Source organism: Mesocricetus auratus, unplaced genomic scaffold (assembly GCF_017639785.1).
Source record: "Mesocricetus auratus isolate SY011 unplaced genomic scaffold, BCM_Maur_2.0 Super-Scaffold_100022, whole genome shotgun sequence".
Classification (NCBI taxonomy): Eukaryota; Metazoa; Chordata; class Mammalia; order Rodentia; family Cricetidae; genus Mesocricetus; species Mesocricetus auratus.
This window is the reverse complement of record NW_024429203.1, coordinates 37,515,317-37,528,965: the sequence shown is the minus strand read 5'-3', so window position 1 is coordinate 37,528,965 and position 13,649 is coordinate 37,515,317.

The following is a 13,649-nucleotide window of genomic DNA, read 5'->3' as shown; positions in this document are numbered from 1 at the left end:
CTCCCCAGTGCTAGGATTACAGATACTCACTATCTGCTTTATATAGGTGCTGGGATTTGAACTCAGATCCTCATGCTTGCATAGCAAATACTTGGCCCATTTCCCCAGACCTTCAATAAATGTTGTTTTTGTGCCTTCTCTGTGCAGTACACACAGACTGGCATCTTTGGATGCTGAGAAATGCCCCACCCAGCACCGTTCAGGAGGAGGAACATGCTAGAGAGCAGCCTCCAAAGAAATGGCTAGGCTTCTCTGAGTCTCCAGAGGCCACTGACAACGAGGAGAAGCTGCTTGGAGATAGAAGACAGGCTGCCTCAGAGACCAAGCAGCCCCAAGGTTGTGGCTCCCCAGAATCAGGCAGAATTGCACAGACTCCAATGAATTAAGAGTGTAAATTGAGCAGATCGACTTGGCTTGTGCAGTACAATAAAGATCTGCAAACGCTGGCCTCCGTATTGAACCTGAGGCAGGGTGATTAATTCATTATTCACTTCCTAGGCTGGAAGTGAAAGTGTGTACACCCAGGGGCCAGCTGGGAGGAGAGTAGTCATAAATCACACTATTTAGAAGTCTAGTGATGAGAAAATCAGTTGGCTGCAGGGGCGTGTTCTGTAGGCAGCAGCAGTGGCTGCAGAGCCAAGGCAGGCCCGTTTGCTCTCTGGAAATGCCCCAGTTGGCCAGGCATTTGGCTTCCCAGTCAAGGCAGCCAGCCTCTCCGCCACCCGCCTTGGAGCTTCCTGGCCTGACCACAAGCAAACAAACTCCATTATGCCCAGCAGAAGTGTGCCTGTGACCTGAGATGGCCTCTCTCAAAAGTAGACAATGTCCTAGGGATAGTATTGGAGCCCTCAAAGGACCGTTATGGTCTACTGGAATAAACTAGTACCCATCCATCTTCTGGAGCTGTTCTGGGTTCCAGGTCTTTCTGGTCAGGCTTAAGTGGCTCAGCATCTTTTAGTCAGGGTACATGGCTGTCATTAGGTGTCAACCTGAGCCACTCTCTTTACCCTCCAATCTCCACTGCCTTCACACCAGAGTCCTCTGGAGGACGTGAAATTCATTTAGAGTGTAACAGTAACAATCTGTCTGTTTGCATATATAGTCTAGTTTAGCCTTCATGATGGTGAGAGGAGTTTTTAGCTATAGTTTACAGTGGGAGAAACTGAGGTTCAACCCAGTAAAACAACATGCTAGGATGCAACATTCCATTGGTCTGTCTTCAGAGATTGAGTTTCTAATATTTGTTGACAGACTATTCTGCTCTTCAGAACACTGTAGTCTTTGCTAAAATGCTACAGATGTGTTTCAGGGCCCGCCAGACTCAAACTATCTTTCCTGGAGCCATGGTGAACCCTGAGAGACTGGCCAAGACTTTATTTGCTGCCAAATTTAGCATAAAAAATTAAAAATGAAGTCAAATAAATTATTAAAAACATTATCTGTACCTTTTCCCATTCTCTGTCAGTCTCCATGATTGGCATAGGATGTGGGTGGAGCTCTGAAGACTGAGGAAAATCTGGAGAAAGTTGCATTTGGCTTAAGCCCAGATAAAAACATCTACAGGGATCTGAATGCAAGACGTGGTGTCTGGGAGCAGAAAGCTATACTTAAGTTACCCCATATGAATCTGCCAACAGAAGTTATGAGATTTTACCCCATTGCTTGATTAATTGAACTTTTTTTTTTTGTAACAGTAAGATCCAGGGTTAGTTTTGTAGCCATGGCTGGCCCTTTTGCCTCTGTCATGCTTGAACTTCGGATCCTTGGAGCAGACATATAGCACACACACACACACACACACACACACACACACACACACTTGTATGGATATGAACATGTGCACTCACACATATACACAATAACAATTATTCTGGGGGTATTAATTTGCATTATTTATTTACATATAGTAAAGATGCACAGGTCTTCAGAGGACAGCTCCAGGTGTTTGGTGTATATGCTCTTTTGTTTAGTGGCCACATTCTAGATCATGAAACAGAGTCTGCTCCACTTCAGCCAGTTCCCTATGGCTTCTCCCTAGTCAGTCCCCACTCTCTAGATGAGAACTGTACTAATTTGTTCAGTGAACTTTAATTTGCCACTGCCTTTGAACTTTACATAACTGGAATCAGACCTATGCATTCTCTGGCTTCTGCTTAGTGTAATGTGCTTGATATTAATTCACTTTGCTGATGGTATCAGCAGTGAATTCTATTCTACTGTTGAATGGTCATAGTGTGAAGACAGACAAATCTGTTGATCTACTCACCTGCTGACAGACATTTGTTTTCTTTCTAGTGTTTGCTTGTTAAGAATAAAACTGGAATGGCTTCTTCTTTGTTATAGAGGGTTTATGTAAAAAAATACATTGATTGCTCTATGTTTAAGAGGACTTTATTAGAAACCTCTAGGCAATGTGCAAAGTTTAAAAATAACTTACAGAAATGTGAAATAAAGGTAGAATGCCACTAAAATTTCATAATAACTCATATATTAAAGGATTTATTTATTTATATTTATATGTATGAGTGTTTGTATGGGTAATACACATGTGCCTTGTGCCCACAGAGACCAAAAGAAAGCACTGGGATCCTTGGAACTGGATTTACAGATTATTAGAACCACTATTTGGGTACCAGGCACTGAAACCAAGTCTTCTCCAAGAGAAGTAAGTTCTCTTAATCATTCAGCCATCTCCTCAGCCCTGAATCCATGTGTGTATATATATTTTTTTTTCATTTTTGATTATGTGTACATGTGTGATCTACATGTGGGTATGTGCCCACAAGTGCAAATTTCCCACAGAGGCCAGATTTTCCAGACCAGAGTGGTAGTCACTGGTGGTTGAGAGCTGCCTATGTGTATGTGAGCTGCCCTATGTGAGTGTGAGCTGCCCTATGTGTGTGTGAGAGCTGCCTATGTGTGTGTGAGCTGCCCCTAGTGAGCAGTCCTATATGTGTGTGAGCTGCCCCTATGTGAGTGTGAGCTGCCCTATGTGTGTGTGTGAGCTGCCTATGTGTGTGTGAGCTGCCCTATGTGTGCATGAGCTGCTCTAGGTGAGTGTGAGCTGTGCTGTGTGGGTGTTAGCTGCTCTATGTGGGTATGAGCTGCCCTAGGTAGATGTTGCAAATAAAATTTGGCTCTTTTGCATGAGTAGTATATGCTTTTAACCCCTGAACCATCTCTCTGCCCCCATCATATGTTCCTAAAAAAATAGGTCAATTAGGAAGAATCATCCAACATTCAAAAATCCTTATTAAGGTAATTTTATCCTATATAAAATTCACCAATATACTCTTAGGACATATATTTCCAATATCCAGGAACTTCAAGCGAATTCATGTTAGGATAGACCCGACCCCACCTAGCACTAGTACAATTCAATTTCTAAACAATGCAGACTTGAAACCAGGCAGTGATGGCACATGCTTTTAATCCCAACACTCAGGAGGCAGAAGCAGGTGGATCTCTGTGAGTTCAAGACCAGCCTGTTCTGCAAGAGCTAGTTCCAGGACAGCCTCCAAAGCCACAGAGAAACCCTGCTTTGGAAAACCAAAACAAACAAACAAACAAACAAACAAAAAAGACCCCCCCAAGCAGACTTGATGCTCCTTCCTAGGAGATTCACACTGGTGGGAAGTACATGGGTGTTTATGCACAGAGATATGCACAGACAATCCGGTGCAGCAACAAGTGAACACTTGGTACAGAGCTTCAGGGAGACTGATGATGGACCAGGAACTAGTATGATGCCCAGGGCATTAAAATCTTGTGGAGCCACAGCAGGGACCCCTGCAGCAGTGTGGGTGGAAGAGTAAGAGTTCCTGGGGAGCCCAAGTGATCACAGGATTTGGCCCAACAAGGTTGGGAGCAATTTGTGAGGAGGAGCTGGTATGTCATTACAGTGAATGAGGAATTGAGACAGAAAACTGACCCCAGTGATGGTGACCAGAGAGCCACCTTGCTAATGGGCTGTGCAAGTTAGCACAAGCCAAACAAACCACTGCTTCAATCAACTCTGAGCCACTGTCCTGGGTGGAGATATTTCCATTTTCAATATCAAAATGTGTCCACATATAGGATTGCAAGTTAGAAAAAAAAAGAATTATAGTCATTCAAATGTGTTCACTATCTCTTCTGTCTTGCATACATTTGATAAAACCAGCTCCCTGTCACCTTCCAAGTTCTTCATTAAAAAAAAAAACCTTCCCAGTAAGGTGACCCTAGATAATGACAGTGAACTGTGCTTTTCACAGAAGCTAGGAGGATTTTGTATGTTTTCATCAGAAAGGAATGATAAATACTTGAGATGTGCTTGCTCAGGTTTTGTACAAGGCACTTCATAAATAAATGTGTGCCATTGTATGGGCTCTTTGGAAAAATAGTTATTAAATTGGACAGAATCTGAACAAAGTCCACAGGAATGCCACCAGATTCCCTTCCAGGGTGACAAGACACTGTGAGAAGTCCTGTCAAAGGATTATAAATCCACCCTTGTCCCTGATACATGCCCACGTGTGTCCAGAGCAAAGCAGGAAGAGAGAAAGAGAGAAAGGCCTCACAGAAATCAAGATGCGGGATTGTGAATGATCCATTATTGACTAACCTGGGAAGAGACAGAAAGATGCAGCTGCACAGAGACACAGAGACAGAGAGACACAGAGACACAGAGACAGAGAGATGTAGAGAAAAAATAAGCTAGACCGATTTCTAGTGAGTCCAACTAGTTACTGGCGAACACTGCTTTCTTGTTAAAGAACTCCGGAGTCCATCTGTTCAGTAATCTCGTCTAGATTTTGGTTGGCACAGGTGGCACTCGTCAATCAAACTGTGAATTTCATTTATTAACTCTGATAAAAAAAAATCAGTCCTCTGTGTGTGTGTGTGATGTGTGTGCGTGCATGTAAGTGAATGTGGAGGTCAGAGGTCAGCCTTAGGTGCTGTTCTCAGAAGCCATGGATAGCTAGGCTGGCTCCTAGGGAGTCCCAGAAATCTGCCTGTGTCTGTCTCCAAACCCCCAGCCACTGCAAGCCAACATAAACACAGCCACCTCACGTGGCTTACGTGGGTGTGGGAATTGAACTCGGGTCCTCATGACGGCATGGTGAATATTTTACTGACTGAGCCATTTTTCCAGTCCTAGGTCAGCATTTTCCATGTATTTCCTTTTGTGCCATCCCTCTGGTTTTCTAGGTTGTCTTAAGGGTTTTCTGGGGACCCTTGCTGTCCTCTGGGCAGTCTGCTCTCTGCAAAGAGTGAGCTAAGTCATTTAGTTACAGTGGGCAATGTACTTCATAGAAGTATAGGCCTGTTGGGGCCTGGGTAGAAAGCAGTAGGCAACAATTCATCAGTCTCGTGACTTTTTTGGTCCTAACACTCATAAATAAAAAAGTTCTACAGTCTCGGTTTAGATTGGAATTTCACTACCATATAACAAGAAATCTGGAAATCTGTTTAAAGTTAAATCTTTCTCATCAGCCTGGGCTTGCTGCCAGGAAGCTTCCAGCAGGGACTAACATGCCTCTGGCTTCTGTTCTTGTAAACCTGGAACTCTGGTCCCTCCTGGGGTGGGCTGTGCTACAGGCTGGGAGCAGGGATCCTCTGACAGGTACTTCTGTAAAAGAACTCTTCTCTCTCTGGCCTTCATGAGAGCTATGCGCCTTGTTCTTTTCAGCTCTTCCAGACAAGAATAGGAGCACATTTCTCTGTCCAAGCCTCTTCTTCTACATGGCTTCTCTCTTTAGAGCCACACCCCATCTCTCAAAGAAGGCACGTGTCCCCCATCCTCTTCAAAGGACTCTTCCCCCTAAGTCCTCTCCCATCTCCGCTCTGTGGGCCCTCATGGCCTCATTTTGGTTTTAAGGAGTTTGACAGTATTTGAAATCAGTTCAAAGACACTTATGAAATATTTGAACAGTGGCCATCTATGGAACGTAACTTTTCTTTTCACATGGCAGCCAAGAGGAAGACAGAGTTCCATCTGTGTGTTCAGCTAAAGTAACTTTCGACTGTCTGTTCTGATCTTGGCTTTCAACTTCCTTCAGTCGGGCTTGATGGTATTTCTGTTACATTGTGTGTGTGTGAGTGTGTGTGTGTGTGTGTGTGTGTGTGTGTGTGTGTGTGTGTTGGCACACATGTAGAGGTCAAGTGTAGCCTGCAGTGGTTAGTCCTTGTCTTTCACCATGTGCATCCAGCAACTGAACTCAGTTATCAGGGTTGGTGGTAGGCTCCTTTACACACTGAGCCATTTCACTGGTCCCAGCTTAATGGTTTTTCTTCTTGATAGAAAGACACACAAAAGAATTGGTTAAAAATTTGAGTTCTCACCCCACATTGCATGTTTTCCTCAAGGACGGTTTTCCTTCTATTTGAAACGCACACTATAAAGAGCAACAACCATCAGGGAATCATTTAAGTCATAATATAATGGTTTCAATGCTCACCTTATAGTTTTTTTTCATGTGTGTGTGTGTGTGTATGCGTGTGTAAGTTCATCTTGTGTGGGTTCGTGTGTCTGCATGTACATGTGGAAGCCTAAGGCTGACATCAGATGTCATCAATTTCTCTCCATTTTAGTCACTAAAGCAGTGTCTCTTATTTTAACCCAAAGCTTACTAATAAGGCAGGTGTCCCTAGCCCCGTTGGTCTGGGCATCCCCTGTCTCCACATCCTGAACACTAGACTCACAGTCAGGCTGCCTTGCTTACCTGGCATTAAGTTGGTTCTGGGGGACCCAAACTGCACACTTGTATGGCAAGTGCTTTAACCACTGGGCCATCTCCTCATTCCATTCTTACTATTATTTTTCTAATGGCGAAATTAAATAGGATTGGGAAAAGATTGGGATGCATATAATGAAATATTATTCATCATTTTAAAAAGTAGAAAAGTAACATGGTAAAATGGCAATTTCTGTTTATTAAAAATGGAATTTATGCCAAACAAAAACTGCCCATGACTAGTGAAGAGTATGATGGAAAAAAATCACTAGTCACAAAAGAGCTGACATGTTTCTTCTTAGTATTTTATTTGGGGATCTGCATGTACTGATTTCACAATGTTGCATACACAGTTCTGAATCCTAATTCTTCCCTTTTTATCAGTAAGTTTGTAAGTGCATATGTATGTGTGCAAGTTTATGCGGGTGCACCTGTGCATGTATGTGTACATGTATGTACATGTGGAGGCCAGCGGACAACCTTGAAGTGTGTTCTTTGAATCTAGCCACCCTGTATTCTCTCTCTCTCTCTCTCTCTCTCTCTCTCTCTCTCTCTCTCTCTCTCTCTCTCTCTCTCTCTGTGTGTGTGTGTGTGTGTGTGTGTGTGTGTGTGTAGTCCATGCATGTGTGTGTGCTTGTGTGCTTGTGTGTGAATCTGTGTATGTGCAGAGACCAGAGAAAGATAATTGGGTTTCTATCACCCGTGGCCATATTCTTTTGAGACAAGGTCTCTCAGCAAACCATAGGGATCCTTCTGTCTCAGTCCCCAGTGATGGGTTCACAGAGGCATGTGTCCATAGCCACATTTGTATGTGACTTCTCTGGATCAGACCTCAGGCCCTGATGCGTGCACAGCAAGTGTTCTTACCCACTGAGCCATGGCCGTATCCCTATCTTAGAGTCTCTCATTGGATCGGAGTTTGCTGAGTAAACTAGGCTGGTATTCAGTGAGCTCCAGGGAACTGCCTGCCTCCACTTCTCCAGTTCTGGAATCATAAATATTTATCACCACACTTTTTTCCCCAGTGGGTTCTGGGGGATGGAACCCAGGTCCTCATATGGCACTCAGTACAGCAAGTCCTTTTTGGACTGAGCCATCTCCTTAGTGCCCAGATGCTAATTCTCAAACTAACTGCACTGTGAATAATCCCCATTGCCATAACGTTCTCTGAAAGAAGTTTTAATGTCTCCATACTGGGCCAATGTAGGGTACACCATGATTTAGTTCATCTCTTTCCCTTGTTATTAAACACTGAAGCTGCTCCCTTTTTGTTTTTTTAACCATTTTATGTGCTTAACCATAAATCTGTGTTTGAATTTAGGGTGTGGACTTTTGAAAGGCCATTGACACAAATTGCCATATCACTTTCTAGAAAGGTCTATTGCAGGTTGAACTCATTAGTCTAAAGCTCCATGCCCACACCTGTGCTGACCTAGACACTCAGAGCTTCTTCAGATTGCCTGTGTCATCCTCTACTCTGGGCAATGTCAGACACCCAGGAAAATACTGGATTTTGGCTACAGGGACCATAATCTCAAAGCTGAGTATCCATTTCAAGAGAAGAGAAGAAATGTGCATGATCATGCTTGCATAGTCAGGGTCCTCCCAAGAGGGCAGCTGCATTCTCTGCTGATTCAGTGCGTGTTTAGTTCATTGCCTAGCAAGACAGCCCTGCTTTTGCCATAAAGCACACAGCAGGGCAGGGCAGCTTTGTTTACTCCCAGTCACAGCCCAGTCACCTTCTGCACACATGGAGTCAGAGCATCCTCCAGGCATCTTTAGCAACACCTGATAATCACATCCCTAGGTGGGTTATTAGCCATCTACTCAGGATGAGTTGACCTATTTTTACTTGCAAGTGAGGATTTTCATTCAGAGCGTGTCCCGGGTCCCAAGATAGGACCCCACCCCACTGAGGACCATGGTAAATCAGACAGATACTTAAAGGCATGTCTTAATGATGACTTTTCTGATTTCGAAAATGCTACATGTTTACAGGAGAAAACTTAGAAAACCCAGGAAAGTAGGAAAAGAAGGCTTCAGAGCAGCCAGCATGGATGGTGGTCTGCTTGGCAGATGGGGCATTTGCCACACCTCAGAGGATGTCTGTGTGGGGTCGGCAGGGATTACGTTCAGCCCAATGGATGTCAGGAGACACAGAATAGAGATGGAGGACCAGTAAGAACTCTTCTGACATTAAGTGCCGGGGATCTAGCTTCCACCCCAGGGAGAAAGGAAGGAAGAGCTCTGAACCTACAACAATGAAAACTGTCCTGTGGGGTAAGGGGCACTTGACCCAGAAAAACTTCATTTGTAAGAAAACGAGGAACACTGGTGTGGTTTGAGTGTTAATGCCTCCCATTGGCAAAGTGTTTGAAGCCTTGGTCACTAGCTGGAGGTGTTTTGGGGGAGGTTAAAGGACTTTAAGAGATAGGGCTTTGCTGGAGGAAGCGGGGCACTGGGGGTGGGGGGCCATTGAAGCCTTGTGGCCTGGCTCCATTCCTCATGTCTCTGCTTCAGACTGCAGATGCCATGTGGGCCATATGACCTTACTCCAGCCACCACTCCCTCTCCACCACGTTGGAAGGCATCCCCCAGAACTGTGAGCCAGACCAGCCCTTTCTTAAACTGCTTCTTGCCAGGTCTCCTGTCACAATAGTGAGAAAAATAGCTGGTATAAATAGAGTCTAGTTTGTACTGTTTTTCAGCTCCATCTTCAAGCAGAATGCCTCACTACCAACCCTCTTTGCCAGTGGATCAGCCAGGTTCTGTTCTTGTGTGGAAGAGGACCCAAGGGATAGAGTGTAGGGGCAGACTCCAAGCATTCAGAGAGGGGTCTGAGGAATGGACTAGTAATCTCTGGACTCCCTGTGGCATCCAGCCCTCCAAACAGTCATGGAGAGTAAGACACTGTACGCTACCCTGGGATTGCTCCCAAGGAAGGCGGGGAGGCCACTTTCGCCATGATGCAACTCCACCAATGGTCCTCAGTGGTGCGGATTTTTCTCCCTCACTTCTCCTTGAAGGGAACTGGAAGTTAAATCTCATAAAGCAGCAGAGACAAAAACAAACAACAAAACCCAAGAAGGCCACAATTCTTGACCGGAATGAATCACAAGAAAAGGACTTTGGCCTCCCTAAACTGTGAGAGGAGGACCTAATTATTCATCTCCTCGGGACCCTGACAAACACCTGGCACATCTTCATTGTCAAGACAAGGAGCTCCAGATGGGTCGCTGAGGCAGCCCTGGAATCTCCACAGACTTAGAACTTGTATTCTGGTTCCTAGATTGTCGTTGCAATGATGCCTATAGTGACAGAGAATCTGAACTACCTAGAATGTTGAGCCACAGGGCAGCACTAAAAACAGATTAAGGTCTATTTATACTCAGGAACACCACATGGCAATTACAAAACACAAAAGCTTATAGAAATTATGGGCATGTGAGTCGGTCTAGATTTTAAGTTAAAATAACTTAAACAATATGTGGGACACAATGTTATTTTTAAATACAATGGCATCCGTTTAGGTCTATTATGCAGAAAACCTCTAATGGGATAGTAGCAATCTTTTTTATATTTTTCTATGTGTTTAAGGTAATTATGACATAGATGCATTACCTTATTTTTTTTAAGAATAAGGCTTGTAAGTGAAAATGTTGGTAGATCCTGCTGTGGCATCCATGAAGTAGCGACACCTGCATCTCTTTCTAAGAAGAGATGTGACGTTTTCTACAGAGAGTGGGGTGATGGTCAACCTTCAGCTGCAATACCTCAGCAGCCACTTCAGCCTTTAAACTAACCCCATCCCTCTCTGGACAGTCAATAGCCAGTGATAGCACGGAGAAGCACTAGCCTTTGCCTTTCTGACCTATGTAGGAGTCTCTTTGGTACTTCTGTGGGCTCCAGAGCCTCCCACATGCCGGCAGAGGCTTTCTGAAAGCCTGGGGCTCTTTGCAACAACCCTTCCTCTTCCCATCTCCTGCTCACTCTGGACTGCACATTCCTCTCCATGCACTCCTCCTTCCTTCCAGTGCTCCCTCTCTTCTTTAACCTTCCACAGGGATAAACCTAACATGCCTCTTCTCAGCTTGGTCCTCCTAGAGGACCTACTAGGATTCCTGGTTTTTCAAATGTACTGTGAGAAATCTGGACTTGGTTCTTACAAATCTTTACATAGAAACCCTCTGAGTCCTGCAAAGAACTATTATCCCAGAGGACCCCAGTTGCCACAGAAAACTAAACAAAATCCCTTTGCTACCAGGATTTTACTCTTCTAATTGTTGTATTCTAGATTTCTTTTTCTTAAGCCTGGCTCCCTCTCACCTCGGGGTGCTTTACACTGATTCTAGAATGAGAGAAGCTTGCTAATATAAATGAATATCTGACAACTATGGATCCTGGAAGCTACCAAGCAACACATGGTGTGCTAGCCAGTTTTCTATCAACTCAGCATAACATAAGTTAGGGTCATTTTGAAAGAGAAAATGACCCTAGACGACTGACTTGTGGGCAGGATTGTAGTGCATTTTCTTGAAAGCCCAACCCTCTGTGAGCAGTTCCATCCTTGGACTGATAGTCTGGGGTGCTACAAGAAAGTAGTCTGAGCAAGCTATATGGAACAAGCCAGTAAGCAGCATCACTCCATGGTCTCTGCATCAGCTCCTGTGTTCAGGTTCCTGCCTTGATTTCCCTGAATGATGGAAGATGAAATAAATCCTTTATCTCAAGTTGATTTTGGTCATGGTGTTTTATCACAGCTTTAGAAACCCCTAACTAATGCAAATGGAAAATGTAGCCAAAGCCATAGGAGCTGAGACTTAGTGCTAAGGAAACTATAGTTTGGGTTCTTCTGTCAGGGTCATCAATTCTCAGGATGGGAGCTAGCTCTCTCTCTCTCTCTCTCTCTCTCTCTCTCTCTCTCTCTCTCTCTCTCTCTCTCTCTCTCTCTCTCTGTTTGTATGAATGTGAGGCCATAGAACAATTTTGGGTGTCATCCTCAGGAATGCCATCACCTCTTTTGAGTAAGGGTCTTTCATTGACCTGGTGGTCACCAATTAGGTGAGGCTGGCTGAGATTTCCCTATATCTGCCTCCTCAGCAGGACTAACAAGCACATGCCACCATGCCAATAGTTTTTTAATACAATTTTTAAATTTAAATTAGAAACAATCTAGTTTTACATGTCAGGCCCAGTTCCTTCTCCCTCCCCTCCTCCCCTGCCCCCACCAGCCCCCTATCTCATCCTCTTTCTGCTTCCCAGAGAGGGTGAGGCCTTCCATGGGGGATCTTCAAAGTCAGTCATATCATTTGGAGCAGGTCCTAGGCTCTCCCCCATGTGTGTGTGTCTAGGCTGAGAGAGTATCCCTTTATGTGGAATGGGCTCCTGAAGTCCATTTGTACACTAGGGATAAATACTGATCCACTGCCAGAGACCCCATAGACTGCCCAGTTCTCCTAACTGACACTAATTTTCAGGGAGTCTGGGTCAGTCCTATGCTGGTTTTCCAGCTATCAGCCTGGGGTTCATGAGCTCCCTCTTGTTCAGGTCAGCTGTTTCCATGGGTTTCTCCAGCCTGGTCTTGACCCCTTTCCTCATCACTTCTTCTCTGCAACTGAATTCCAGGAGTTTAGCTCAGTGTTTAGCTGTGGGTGTCTACTTCTGCTCCCATCAGCCATTGAATGAAAGCTCTAGGATGGTATATAAGGTAGTCATCAATCTCATTATAGGGGAAGGCATTTAAGGTAGCCTCTCCACTATTGTTAGATTGTTAGTTGGGGTCATACTTGCAGATCTCTGGGCATTTCCCTAGTGCCAGATTTCTCTTTAACCTAGAATGACTCCCTCTATTATGGTATCTCTTTTCTTGCTCTTCTCTATTCTCACCCCCTGTCCCCAACTCAATCTTCCTGTTCCCTCATGTCCTCCTCTCCCCTCCTCTTCTCCCCTTCTCTTTCTCCTAACTCTCTCTTCCCTCCTCCCATGCTCCCAATTAGCTCAGGAGATCTTATCCCTTTTCCCTTCTCTGGGGGATCATGTATGTCTCTCTAGGGTCCTCCTTGCTTCCTAGCTTCTCTGGTGGTGTAGATTGTAGGCTAGGAATCCTTTGCTCTAGGTCTAACATCCCCATATGAGTGAGTACGTACCATGTTTTATCATTTTGTGACTGGGTTACCTCACTCAGGATGGTTTCTTCTAGTTCCACCCATTTGCCTGTGAATTTCAAGATTCCATTGTCCCCCCCCCCCCAGTAGTAATCCATTGTGTAAATGTACCACATTTTCATTATCCATTCTTCAGTTGAGGGGTGTCTAGGCTGCCTCCAGGTTCTGGCTATTACAAATAATGCTGCTATGAACGTAGTTGAACAGATGTCCTTGTATGAATGTGCATCCTTTGGGTATACGCCTAACAGTGAAATATCTGGATCTTGTGGTAGACTGATTTCCATTTTCCCGAGGAACCACCATACTGATTTCCAAAGTGCATGCCCAGCATTTTGAAATGGGTTCTGGGGATCAAACTCAGGTCCTCATGCTTGCAAGGAACATATGATTATGTTTATATCTAAGTTAAAAGGCTTAACAGTATGTTGGACCCTATCTTGTTTTAAATAAGATGACAACCATTAGACACATTTCACAGAAAGTTTCTACTGGGATGACAGCAACTATCAATTTTCTTTTTTATATTTTTCTTAATGTTTGCATATTGAACTTTCTCCCCAGCCCCTCAGGGCAGTATCTGTTAAGCAGATAAGGCTCAGGTCCCTCTGGTATTCATGAAAGTATTACAAGTTTTTTATGGTGATATGAAACTGACATGCCACAGAGTCACAGAGTTGGGAGAAAGTGGATCTCCCAGTCACCCTCATAATTCTAACTCTCAGTAGCTTGATGTCAGAACAACATGAGAAACCAAGAGAGGTGGGAA